Below are 13,565 nucleotides of genomic sequence, written 5' to 3' on the forward strand. Positions count from 1 at the left end.
CTTGCCTGCATTGGGGGAATATGCAAAATTCAGAATTCTCATGAAAATCATAAGTTTTGGTCCTAGCCAGTTTGGCTCAGTGGATAGAGCGTCAGCCTGTGGACCGAAGAGTCCCAGGTTCGGTTCTGGCCAAGGGCACATGCCTGGGTTGCAGCCTTGATCCCAGTTGCGGGGAGTGGGGGGGGGAGGGGTTGCAGGAGGCAACTGATCAATGATTCTCTCTTTTTCTGTCTCTCCCTTTCCATTCCTCTCTAAAATCAATAAAAATATTTTTTTAAGAAAACCACAGGTTTTGGGAAGAAGTTGTTTGGAGAGTTGGGTAGCTCTATCTAATCCTTCCTCTGAGTGGATAATTGTAAGAAGACAAAGATATTTTAACATACACCCCCGAAAAAGGAAGGAACTAAAGAAGTATTGAAAGAAATAATACAGAAAAGCTTCTGAGATAAAGCTTCCTGAAATGAATCTGCAGATTGAAAAAGTACCCTATGTTCTAGGAACTCTCTCAGTAAGTATTTGCCACTAAAATGTTTCCTGAAAAGGTAATGAACTAGAAGAATTCTTCACCACTCAGGGTCTGAAACTTGCATAGAGTCAATGTCTGGAGAAAATGGGGAGATGTATCTAAAACTCCTGAGTAGGAAAAAAGTGACAAGGATATTATTGGTGGCCAGGTTGTCAAAAATAACATCAGGTACTCTTAAACACCTATGAGTTCTTAAGAAACCATTTAATAGGAGAGATGAAATCAATAACTCTATAATGGAGAAGCTCATAGTAAAATAACTGGCGGAGGCATTGAATTTATATAAAGAACTAAGACCAAAATCATACTATAGATACATATTGCAAATATTATAAACCTTAATAATATGACATAAGTTGGAAGTGGAGGAATGGAGGTTATACTAGTGCCAATCTGATGTTTATAGCAGAGAGTTGATATTGTCTAGACAAAAAAAGCAAACATAATGACTAACTTTAATTTTTTGGTAATTTTTAAAAAAAATACATTTATTGAGAAGAGGGAGAGAGAGAAAGAGAAACATCAATGATGAGAGAGAATCATTGATGGGCTGCCTCCTACACACCTCCTATTGGAAATTGAGCCTGAAACCCAGGCATGTGCCTTGACCAGGAGTTGAACCGTGACCTTCTAGTTTATAGGTCAAATGCTAAACAACTGAGTCACACCAGCCAGGAAAATTCTTGGTAATTAAAAAAAAAAAACTTGAATGTACTTTTAAATAAATTCCCATTGGGATAAAGAAATATTTAAAGTTTAGTAATTGCTTCAGTTTATTTTTTTTTGTCTTAAATACAAGCCAAAAAAATGCTATTTTTTACGAATCAATGTGATTGGAAATAAACGTGATAAATGAAATAAGTCTATTTATAAAAATATTTTCTATCCTTTATCAGTTAAAAAAAAAAAAAGTCCAGAAGGATATTCACCTAAGCCAGTGATGATTATTTTTAAGTGGGTAATGATTTTATTTCAATTTTTTCTCTTTATAATTTATTATATAACTTGACTTTTGCTTTATAACCATGATAACTTTTTGTTTTAAAATAGGGTGGAGGGTATTCAAAAACAAGGTTAAGAAGCACTTAGAGTGTTGGTGGACTGCTGGCATATACTGCTACTTGTAATGGCATTTGTTTTAAAACTCCTAGCAAGATAACTTTAAATTTTTAACGTAATCTCATCACACTTCCTTTTCCCCCCTCCACTGGTTCTTTTTCACTCATTAGCTTTTGTTCCTTTATACACAGGGAGATATTACTCATATCCCATTTTATATAACCCGTAAGTGGCTAATGGGAGAGACCGGACTCCAGTATGAAACCTAGGGACTTGCCCAGTACAGCTGAAACAGATGAAAAAGTGGGAGAAGATGAAGTTTCGATGGCTGACAGTCATCTCACAAGAGGAAGCCAGAAAGACTCAGAAACAAGGGAATGTTGCACATGAATTGGCTGCACTCCCTCGGAGGAGCTGAAAGGACTCTCTGTGCTTCTGTGAGTTTGGAAATGAAATGTCAACGCCTTCTCTGCCCAAGTGGCATTGCTGGCAATAGAGCTGGATTGGCTTATGCGGATCAAACCCAGCGGTCAACCATGGCAGAGGAGGGAACGCAGCACTGCCTTCATTCAGGAAGCGTTTGCTCTAAGGACCGCTCAGGATTGTGTCTGCTGAAATCCACCGAAGTCCTGCATTCTGTTGGGGCAACTCAGGACCCTCTCTCCGTCACACAGAGAAGTTACTAAAATCCGAAATCCTTAACCTCATTGGTATAGAACAGTGATCACGGTTACAGAGCGGAAAGACTCCGTCTGTCATGCGATGATAGCAGTATGGCAAAAGCATTAGGAATTGTGCCTGATGTGTGTGGCATGGAGTCCAGCACAGGTAGGAGTTCCCAGAATGGTGGTGGGGTCAGTGGTAAGTGGTTGCTGTTGGAAGGAAAGCATAGCTTCATCACCATTGAGGCTAGTCTTTCCCCATCATTTAGATTCCATGACCGTAAGATATGAATGAGTTCAGTTTTAGACCCTGAGCTATTCCATCTGCCTAATTGTCACTCTGGGCCAATACCACACTATTTTTTTAAAGAAAGTACTGCTATCTGTTGGAATCAGTTTCCCCCACTACATACACATCTTTTGTTTCCTCTTTTAAAGAGTTTTAGCTATGCTTCATGCTTTAATCTTCTGTATGAATTTAAGAATGATTTTGTCAAACTCTGAAAAGTATCTTCCTGGAATTTTTATTATAATTACTAGAGGCCCAGCATACAAAATCATGCATGGGTAGTGCCCCCAGGCCTAGCCTGCTATCAGAGTCATCTTCCGCCTGCTCACCAGTCCCCAGTCCCGCCCCAATCCAACTCACCCCAGTTCCCCATTTGCCATCTGGCAATCGGAGCCTGTGGGCCAGAGGGGAGGGACCAAAAGATGGTCAACACACCTCATAGCGACTGATCGAGCAATCGTTCTGGTCATTACGCTGTTATGATTGCTGAGCTTTTATTATATAGGATACTGAACTTATTAGACTGATATTTCAGGGGAAACTGCTGTTGCTACAAACTTGAATCTTCCCATCAATAAATATGGTTTATATTTCCATCTATTTAGGCATTCTACTATGTTCTTCAATGAAGTTTTATAATTTCACTAGAGGCCTGTTGCACAATATTCACTCAAGAATAGGCCTTCCTTCCCCTGGCTTCACTCCCAGCCGCCCAGGAGCCTGCAAGTCCTCCCTCCCGGCAGAGCACCACTCCTGTAGCTCCCTCTACCACCTCCCCCTCCTCCTCATAGCAGGCGTCCAGCCCCTCCTGGCACCTCTGCACCTGTATATGCAAATTAACCCACCATCTTTGCCTGGTTAATTTGCATACTCAGTCCTGATTGGCTGTGGGTGTAGCAGAGGTACAGTCAATTTACATGTTTGTCTATTACTATGTAATATTGGTAAAAATTTTGTGCATCTTTTGTTATATTTATTTCTAGGCACCTTATATGTTGTTGTTGCCATTGAAAAATATATCCTATTTTAAAAATTACATTTTATAATTTATGTTGCTGGTGAATAGCAATGTTATTGGTTTTACATATCTGTTTTTGCATTCAACAACCCTGATAAACCCTTATTTCTAGTAGTTTATATTTCCTTTTATTTTTGTATGAGTTGGAAACCATATTAAAGTAACCTTTCTTTTTTAAATAATTCTTTATTGTTAAAAGTATTACATTTGTCCCCTTTTCCTCCCCCATTGACCCTCCCAGCCCGCCCCCCACCCCAGGCCCTCACTGCCTCATTGTCTGTAGCCATGGGGCATGCATATATACATATAAGGTTCTTAGATTGTATTTCTTACATTTTTCTTTTATAATTCTTATAATTTTTATTTCTTGTCTTATTGCACTAGTGAAAAGCATCATTAATAAATCATTGTGTTTCTGATCTGAAAATGAATGTTTTCAACATTTTACAGTTACATATGATTTTTGCTATATAATTTTTTAATTGCTATAATTTCGGTAGCTGCTACTTACTAAGAAAGGTACTTTCTGCTTTTAGTTTGCTATTAGTATTAATTATGAAACAATGCTGACTATTATCAAGAGTTGTTCTACATTTGTTATGATCAAATGGTTTTCTCCTTTCACCAGTGAATATGGTAAATCTCGCTAGTTTGCTTCCTAATTTTAACCATCCTTGCATTTCTAGGATGACTCCAACTGGGTGGTGATGTGCTTCAATAGGCATTTCTGGATTTAATTGACTAATGATTAATTTAGGATTTTTTGCATCTCCATTTAGAAGTGAAATTAGCCCTTCATTGTTACTCTCTTGTTCTGTCCTTATCTGATTTTGCCATCAAAATTATTTTACTTCATAGAATGAGGTGGGCAGTGTTCCCTTATTTTATATTCACTGGAACATGTTGTTTAAGGTAACAGTTATCTGTTCTTTGAAGTTTGGGTCCTACTGGAAAAAATCTTCTGGGTTTAATGGGTTGTTTTATTTTAGCCTTTTAAAATTTTTTTTTTATTTATTTATTTATTTATTTATTTATTTATTTATTTTTAGGGAGGAGAGGAGTTTTTAAACTTCTTGACTAACGATTAATTTACTTAATGATTTAAGTAAGAAATTTAATTAACAATTTAAGTAAATTTCTTATTTAACGGTTAATAATTTATTTAACAATTTAAGTAAAAAATTTAACCAAAAATTATGTTCCTACTTGAGTAGTTTTATGATGTTATGTTTTTCTAAGATATTGTGCATTTTGTGTATGTTTGCAATTTACTGGTTGCAAGTTGAATTGCCGCATACGACCCTGAGAGCGTAGTCTGGGTGGACTGGACAGGAAGGCAGCTCACACTGGCTCCTCCTTCTTAGAGGCCGGGCCACCACTCAAACCAGCTTCCCATGGGCCAGTAGCTCCCCTCCTTTGGCCATAGGGTCTTCCCGGTGCTGGGCAACTGGCTTTCTCAGCAGCTGCTCTCAACAGCAGCCCCTGAATGGAGATCGGCTCGAGTCTGCCGGCACATGACAAGCTCCTCTCCCAGGTCCGGGCATGGCCCTCACGCAGCCGTGGAGGACAGTGAGCCACGCGGCGTCTCTCCCTGCCGACCTTGCGGTGCAGGTTTCCCCTCAGCGCCTATTTCTTATCTCACACTGGGTCACATGTGGAATTCATCCTGAGCTCAGACACCTGACAGGCGGTGGCGGTGAAGGAGCCGCCTTGCACAGCCCTGGTACATAATTGTGCTTAGAATGATGGTCATAACTCCACTGTTTTGTAGTTTAAATCTCCATGTGTCATTCCTAATTTCTTATTTGTGCCTTCTTTCTGTGTGTCCGTCTGTCTCTTTTAATTGATGTTAGAAAAAGGGAGGGAAAGAGAGGGCGAGGAAGAAACATCGATAGGAGGGAAACATCAATGGGCTGCCTGTGGCATGTGTCCTGATTCAAACGTGTGTATGTGCCCCAGCTCGGCATCAAACCCCACACCTTTCGATATATCAGACAGTGCTCCAACCAACTGAGCCACACTGGCTCGGGCCTGTCTGTCTGTCTGTCTGTCTGCCTCTGCCAAGTGCACTAAAGGTTTGTTGTGGTTGTTTTTACTTTTATTTTGGAATAATTTCAGAATTATAGAAAAGTTGCAAAGGTAGTGCAGAGTTCCTGTATAACCTTCACCCCTCTTCCCTAACGTTAAATCTTACATGGGCATGTACATTTGTTTAAAAATTAACAGGATAAGTATCTTAGGAAAATGCTATTGCCACACTACAGATATTATTCAGGTTTTACCAGTTTTTTTCATTAATGTCCTTTTCTGATCCAGGATTCATGCCATGCTTCGATATTGCATTTGATGTCATCATATTTAATTTTTACAAGTTCAATTGTATTGAGTAAAATTTATGAAAATTCACCCATTTAAAGTATAAAATTCAATGGTTTTTATCATATTTTCAGAGTTGAACAGTCCACACCTTAATCTGATTTTAGAATATTTTTTTATTGATTTTTTTACAGAGAGGAAGGGAGAGGGATAGAGAGTTAGAAACATCAATGGGAGAGAAGCATCAATCAGCTGCCTCCTGCACACCCCCTACTGGGGATGTGCCCGCAACCAAGGTACATGCCCTTGATTGGAATCGAACCTGGGACCCTTCAGTCCGCAGACCGACGCTCTATCCACTGAGCCAAACCGGTCTTGGCATGATTTTAGAATATTTTTATCACCCCAAAAGGAACTCTGTACCCATATTAACCCATCACTTCGCATCCTCTCTCCTCCAGCTCTAGCCAACCACTAATCTGCTTTCTGTGTCTGTGGGTTTTTCTATTCTGGACCTTTCACGAATCATATGACATGTTGGTCTTTTACAGTCTTCCATCAATGTTTGACAGTTCCAGCTTTTTCGCATCCTCACCAATATTTATCTAGATGTTTTTTAAGATAATTGTAGCCATTTTGGTGGGTATGGTTTTTATTTGAATTTCCCTGACTAATGGTGTTCATTTGTGTATCTTCACTAGAGAAATATCCAGATGCTTTGCTCAAGTTTTCATTTAGTTATTTCTCATTATTGAGTTGTAAGAGTTCTTTATGTATTCTGGATACAAGTAAGTCTCTTTTCAGATATAAGACTTTCAAATATTTTCTCTCAGCCTCTCGGCTGTCTTTTCACTTTTTTGATGGTATAATTTGAAGCACAGAAGTCTGTATCTTGATGAAGTTCAGTTAATAAAATTTTATTTTTATTTTATTGCCAGTGTGTTCTTCTATTGTATCTAAGAAGCCATTGGCTAACCGAGAGCATGAAGAATATCTCATTCTCCCAGTGCCATCTGTGAAAAGGACTGTTCTTTTCCCCTCAGCTTATGATGAGAATTGGAAGTCTCATTTAAAAGACTATGATGTTAATTATTTTCTCTTGATAAGAATAATATAAAATTTGGGTCATGTCTAAGTGTTAGGAGGAAAAGTAAACTGTTCATGGTATCACTCCCTCAAAGTGACCACTGTTTACGTGTTTCCTTCTTTTATCCTGTGTGTCTAAATATACACACTGTGTGTGCAGGTATGTATATACAGTTGACCCTTGGACAACATGGGTTTGAACTGTATGGGTCCACTTACAACAGGATTTTTTTTTTCAATAAATACTATAAATATATTTTCTCTTCCATATGATTTTCTTAATAACATTATCTTCTCTCTAGCTTACCTTATGATAAGAATGCATGATATAGTACATATAACATATCAAATGTGTATTAATCAACTATGTTATTGGTAAAGCTTCCAGACAACAGTAGGTGGCTATTGGTAGAAAGGTTTTGGGAAGTCAAAGGTCATGCAGGTTTGACCAAACAAGAGTTGGCACTCCTAACCCTCGTGTTGTTCAAGGGTCAGCTGTATTTCATAACCGTGTTCACGTGTACATCTGTTTACTAATTTTTCACCTATTGTATTTTTATTATGTGATTAAAAAATTATTAAATTTACTTTTCTGTATCCTGTGACTTAGGCATAGAAAAGGGGATAGCTACTTCAGGAGAGCCAGAATCCTAACTTTGTGCCACTGATGAATGTCTTGATATTGTATCTCCCCCATGGAACTGATTTTCGTTGGCTGTGCTGAATAACTAGTATGTTCTGAAAGTATCGTCTAATCTCCCCTTTGCTGCAATGAACTCAGCTGCTCCCCCATTCTAGCTTTCTTGCTGAAACGGCTGTTAATACTAGTAGAGCTTGGGGTGTTTAACGTGGCCCCGATACGTTGCTAAGTAGAAAGAACAGAATGTAATACTTTTCTGTGGACCAGAGCATAAAGAGCATCTGACCCAGAGCCGGGGAATGCCAAGGACGCGGATGGAATGCCATCGGTCTCTCCCTCCGACGGCAGCTGGGCTGCAGGGAGTGGGCGCCGTGTCTCACTTGACCTTCTAAGTATAGGTCCACCTCTGGCACGGCCCGCCCGTCTGTCCTCCAGCATCCATGTCCCGACTGACCTGAAGATGGTGGAAGCAGAGTGGACGTCACAGATCATTCTGGAAACTGCAAGACGTGGTCAGGGCGGAAGGGAAGAAAGCGTTCTTGAGAGACCAGGTTTGCAGCTCCCAGTGACCGAGCACGCACACAAACTTATGCATCTTATAAAACACGCCTTCTCGAAAGCCATGCCGTGGCCTTCCCCTCCCCCTTTCCCTGTGCAGTGTCTCAGCAGTTCCACTCCTGGGTGTGCCCAAAAGGACTGAAACACGATTGTGTTGGGGTAAAACATACATAACATAAAATGGACCGTTTTAACCATTTTTAAGTGTACAGAAAACCAAGGTACTTTTTACACCTAAAGCAATCTTGTGGTCTCCTAGAGCAGTGTTTCCCAACCTTCTCTCATGATGAGAATCACCTGGTGGAGTTGTTAAAACACAGATTCCTGAATCCCAACTAAGAAGTGCTAAACTAGAATTTTTGGGAACATATAGGTAAAATTGCATACCTAACTTAGTGCTCTGTATATAAAATCTGTCTTAGAGCACTAGTTAAGTATACAATTAACTTAGTGCTCTGTATATAAAATCTGTCTTAGAGCACTAGTTAAGTATACAATTTTACCTATATGTTCCCAAAAATTCTAGTTTAGCACTTCTTAGTTGGGATTCAGGAATCTGTGTTTTAACAACTCCACCAGGTGATTCTCATCATGAGAGAAGGTTGGGAAACACTGTCCTAGAGGGACCTGGGAATCACGGAGACTGCTCTTCCACCGAATACCGTGAGGGGGAGGTTTGTCTGCTGCTATTGGAGGAGCTCAGGAGAACTGCCGTCAGATCAGAAGGCAAGCGCAGCTTCCCCTGGTGAATTGGTATTGATAAAGCATCGCCATAGAAATTCTGAAGTGGCACACTCACTAGGAAGACCCTGGATGTTTGTCCTGTCTGTCCACGAACTCTTTTGACCCTCAAGGAAAACACTACAATCAAAACCCTTATGAACTAGTTGTGTTGCGTTTTCCTGTATTTATCAGAATCCTGGCAACTCTTTGCCTGATGATGTCGGACAGCCGCAGTATGGTGACAGCGGTATAGTGCTCTCCGTCATTTCAATTGTTACATAACATGTTACTTTGGCCTGGCCACAGGTGTGTTTCTTTAATTTGAGTCCACTATCTTCTAGGCCAGTGGTTTTCAATGGGGGTGCAGATCAGACGTTCCTCTGGCATTTTATGGACATATGCGTGGGCCCATTCCTGATCTCCGTACCTGATATTCTTAGTATATTCTTAGTAGATTATGCTTCAAGATTTTCTCCTCTATAAAATTATGTTCCTCTATTTCTATGAATCAGGTTTCTTTCGATATAAACTTAGTCATTATCCTACAGACAGTTTCCCGTTTGTTTGTTTGTTTGTTTGTTATTTTGGAAGGGCTTAGTTATCCTTCTTTGCATTTCATAGATACAACCACGTTTCCTTGTTGCATCATTCTTGTTTGCACCCCTCATCAGACCTTGTACATGTGAGGATTGCCAGCCGCAGACTAACCACAGCCACGTGGAGACCCTGCCAACCACAGGTGGCGCTGGTTTCTTGTGGGGCAGGCGAAGGCTCTGCCGTGAGCTGCAGGCCAGGTTTTGTCCTCAGCCAAGAAGGATGGTCTCGGGGTCCCCGCTGCAGAGAAGGGCGATCCCAGTTACTCACACCCTCCGCGCTTCGACGTCACCTCGGGCACGGGCTCCTGCGCGGCATCTCTCGGATGACTTCCAGACATCCGGGGGACAGTCGTATCTCCAGGACTGTTTGTAGTCCAGAGGTCAGCTCCCCAAGGCCAGGGAACAGGAATTCGTTACATACGAACCCCCGAGGAACTTCCACTGCATTTTCTGGGGGAAAGTTGCTGATGTTGTTTCAATGTTCTGTACTCTGGTTGTATAAGTAAACCCTTTTCTGTTTCTCTAGCTCTCTGTAGCCTAGCAAACGTCTACCTTGTCCAGTCATTTTAGTCAAGACTTTATTATTAGCTCAATGCAACTTCTCACTGATACACCTTCAGCCTGTTAACATGCACCCTTGATTTAACAATACCTAAAATTAATATCTCTATCCACCTTAGAGGCAACCACTATTACAAGAACCTTGGAGATATATATATATATTCAAATTTCTCACATTTTTAAAAACTTGTTGGTTCTTTGCATCGTCTACTATGCACACACTCACGTTTATTTTCTCAGAGTCTTACAAGTTCACGACATAACAGACCTTCAACCCATTTTGCAGATGAGGAAATTAAGGATCACAGGGGCCAAGCAACCTTTCCAAGATCGTGCAGTTAATAAACTGCACAGCCATGATGTAAAGTCTTTCTAGCACTCAGTCCACTGTCTCAAGTCTTAGCAGCACCCTCCCATCAGCTGCTTGCCCAGCCAGGGGACGTATGTGTCACAAGCAGTCAGCCCGCTCATAGAACAGCAGCAGCTTCTGGTTTAGCAAATGACCTGAAAACACCTGTTCCCAAAGGAATTCACACCCTCCTTGGAGCTCCAGGGCCGCCCGTGCCCCTGGGACCCCCTCCAGGGGGCGAGCTGATACTGCTGGGTCCTGAGGGGCCTCCGGAGGCCGATGGGAGAGGTGGCTCTGTAACCTTCATTGCCAGGCGAGCAGAGGAGGAGGCTCCAACGGCTGTCCTGCCATCTGGGGTCCGTGTCTCTCCCGCAGCACCGAGCTGCGGCTGAAGAGGGAGTTCCGTGTGCTGTACGGAAAGAAGGCAATGAAAGTGTTAGGAGGGGTGAGCCTGCTCAGATGCTATGTCAGCCAAAAGTAAGAGCAAGGGAGTGGCACAGCATGGTGTCGAGGTGCCAGATCAATGTGGCCGCAGCCATAATGTCTGCTCTTGAACGTAATACCTTTCTAAGGAAACCGCAGCATTCCTTCAATTCTTGGAGCAATGGCATTATACCCGGAATCCTATTTCTCATCATGAGGATTTTTCATCTTCTGACAAGAAACATTTGTTGAATAAATATGACTGTAATTATGGTCACCTATCCCTTGAAGCAAATTGGGTTTAAAAACATGGTATTTTTTTTAAACTCCCCATTTTCACAAAAAAAAAGAAGAGAAAAGAAAGAAAGAAAAAAAGAAAGAAAGAAAAGCTATATAGTTTCTGTATTTTAGTCTCAAATGTAAGGCATCTCTTCATTTTTGGAGCTTCCAGACTACTGTGTATGCTTTATGACACAACAAGGTAAGATTGCAGGAAGCTTGCTCTATCTTGAGGTCCTCCTGTTAAAAGATAGGAAGGAAGGAAGAGAAAGAAACATTTGGAAACCTTTCAGTAGCATGTTGAACTTTTTAAGTCATGTGCCTGCCTCCTCCTTTGTCCTATGTATTAGTTTTCTGCTGCCTGGCAAATGAAAACAAGCAGCAATTTCAGACAACGCCCACTTAGCTCCCTGCTCTGTGAGTCAGAAGTTCTGGCTCAGCCACAACATAACTGGGCTTTCTGCTCAGGGCCTCCCCAGGCTGAAATCATGGTGTCAGTCAGCCTGAGCCCCGGTCTGGAGACTCCGTGGAGAAGCCCCTGGGAAGCTCATTCAGGTCTTTGAAAGAATCATTTCCTTGTAGTTACGACTGAAGTCTCCTTTCCTTGCTGGCTGTTGCTCTCAGATCCGAGACTGTGCTCTCTAGTCCTTGCCAGATGGTCCCTCCCATCTCCAAAGCCATTAGTGGAGAATCTATTTTTTATAGTGAATTCACTTGGTGCTTTGAACCTCTCTCCCGGAAGAGCCCAATTCCTCTTAAGGGCTCGCCTGATTAGGCCAGGCCCACCAAGGACAGTCTCCCTCTCTTAAGGTCAGTTGATTTGAGATCTTAATTAAATGGGGAAAATCCCTCAGAGCGATATCTAGGTTAGTGTGCTTTTAATTTATTTTTATTGTTGACATTATAAGTTAGTGTTTGACTGAACAATGGGGAAGAATGTGTACACCAGGAGGGCAGGGACCTTGGTGGTCTTAGAGTCCTGCAGAGCCTTCAGTCTGTAAATTCTTTGATGGCAAAAAAACCAGGCCCCACCCTGGCCATCTTGGCTCAGTGGACACAGCATTAGCCCGATGACTAAGGGTCTCAGGTTCTATTCCCGTCAAGGGTACATACCTCAGTTCGGTGTAGGAAGGAAGCTTTGGTTTATTAAGGTAAGTCAAGGAGAAAATTCCTATTCCAGCCTGGCCAGTGTGGCTCAATGATTGAGCATCCACCCCTGAACCAAGAGAATATTGGTTCGATTCTGGGTCAGGACAGGGGTTCGGTCTCCAACTCCACTAGGAGGCATGCAGGAGGCAGCCAATCGATGTTTCTCACTCATCGAAGTTTCTGTCTCTATCTCTCTCCCTTCCTCTCTAAAATTAGTAAGAACATATTTTAAAAAATAATTCCTATTCCAGAAATGTGCAAGGATAAACTTCCCACAATGACATCTATACTATTGAGTAAATGGTGTATTCAAATGGGTTCATATGTCATGAGCTTTACTTGCCGAATCTGCTAGTCCTTTGAGGGAGGAGCCACATATTATTCATATTTATATCCCTAGGGCTAGCACGGCGCCTGGTTCAGAGGACAAACTTTAAAAATAAAGGCTGGTGGAATGTTTGTAGAATGAAGGCTATTTAAGTGTCATTGCCGTAGTCATTCAATGCCTGCGGGCGCGGGCTCTCTCCAGCGCATTTTCCGCAATCCAGCAATGCCTGTGGAGTCCGGGCAGCAGCGAGCATTCAACAGGTGCAGCCGTGGGGCACGTACTCCCGTTTTAGAATGCACTTCTGCTCTCCGAACCAGCAGCGCAGCGTTTTAGGTTATGCACTACGAAGTGAAGCTGAATAATAACAGTCCAGACAGTCTCGTGAGGCTTGTCTCTAAGAAATACTCAGCTTTATGCTGGGGTGTGTGTGTGTGGGGGGGGGGGGGGTCCTTTTCCTCTCCAAACGGACGCTCGGATCGGTGTCTAGTCGGTGTATTTGGGGGAAACCTTTCTTTACCGCCATCGGAGGGCCGCGCGTGGATTCTGACAAAGACAAGCGCCCCGTTAGGTTTCCCCGGCTCCTTCACTGCAGCCTCAGACAAGGGCCCGTTATCTGCGATGCCGTGGACGTCCCCGCATTCAAACTGCTTTCCTGAAAGCGCTTCCCTGGCCTTTTCACCCCAGAGAAGCGGCCACGGGGACCGCCCGCTTCCTCCGCGGCCCTGGAACCGGGGAGCCTCGGGCGCGGGGCCCGCGGAGACATCACCCCACTCGCCACCCGGACGCGGGCCTCCGGCTCCGGGATTGGCTGGCGCCCGTGACGTCACGGCCCGGGGTGGCCCCGGCCTCGCCCCGGGCCCCGGGAGGCTCCGGGTTCCTTTATTCAAAAGCGGGGGGGGGGGGGTAGTATTGGGGAGCCCGCGGAGCTCCCGGCCGCCCCGCCCCGCCCCACCGCGGAGCGCGCCGTCCGGCCCGTGCCAGCCTCCCAGCCTCCCGGGCGGCC

This window comes from Pipistrellus hanaki (assembly GCF_964339955.1).
Source record: "Pipistrellus hanaki genome assembly, chromosome: 10".
NCBI lineage: Eukaryota > Metazoa > Chordata > Mammalia > Chiroptera > Vespertilionidae > Pipistrellus > Pipistrellus hanaki.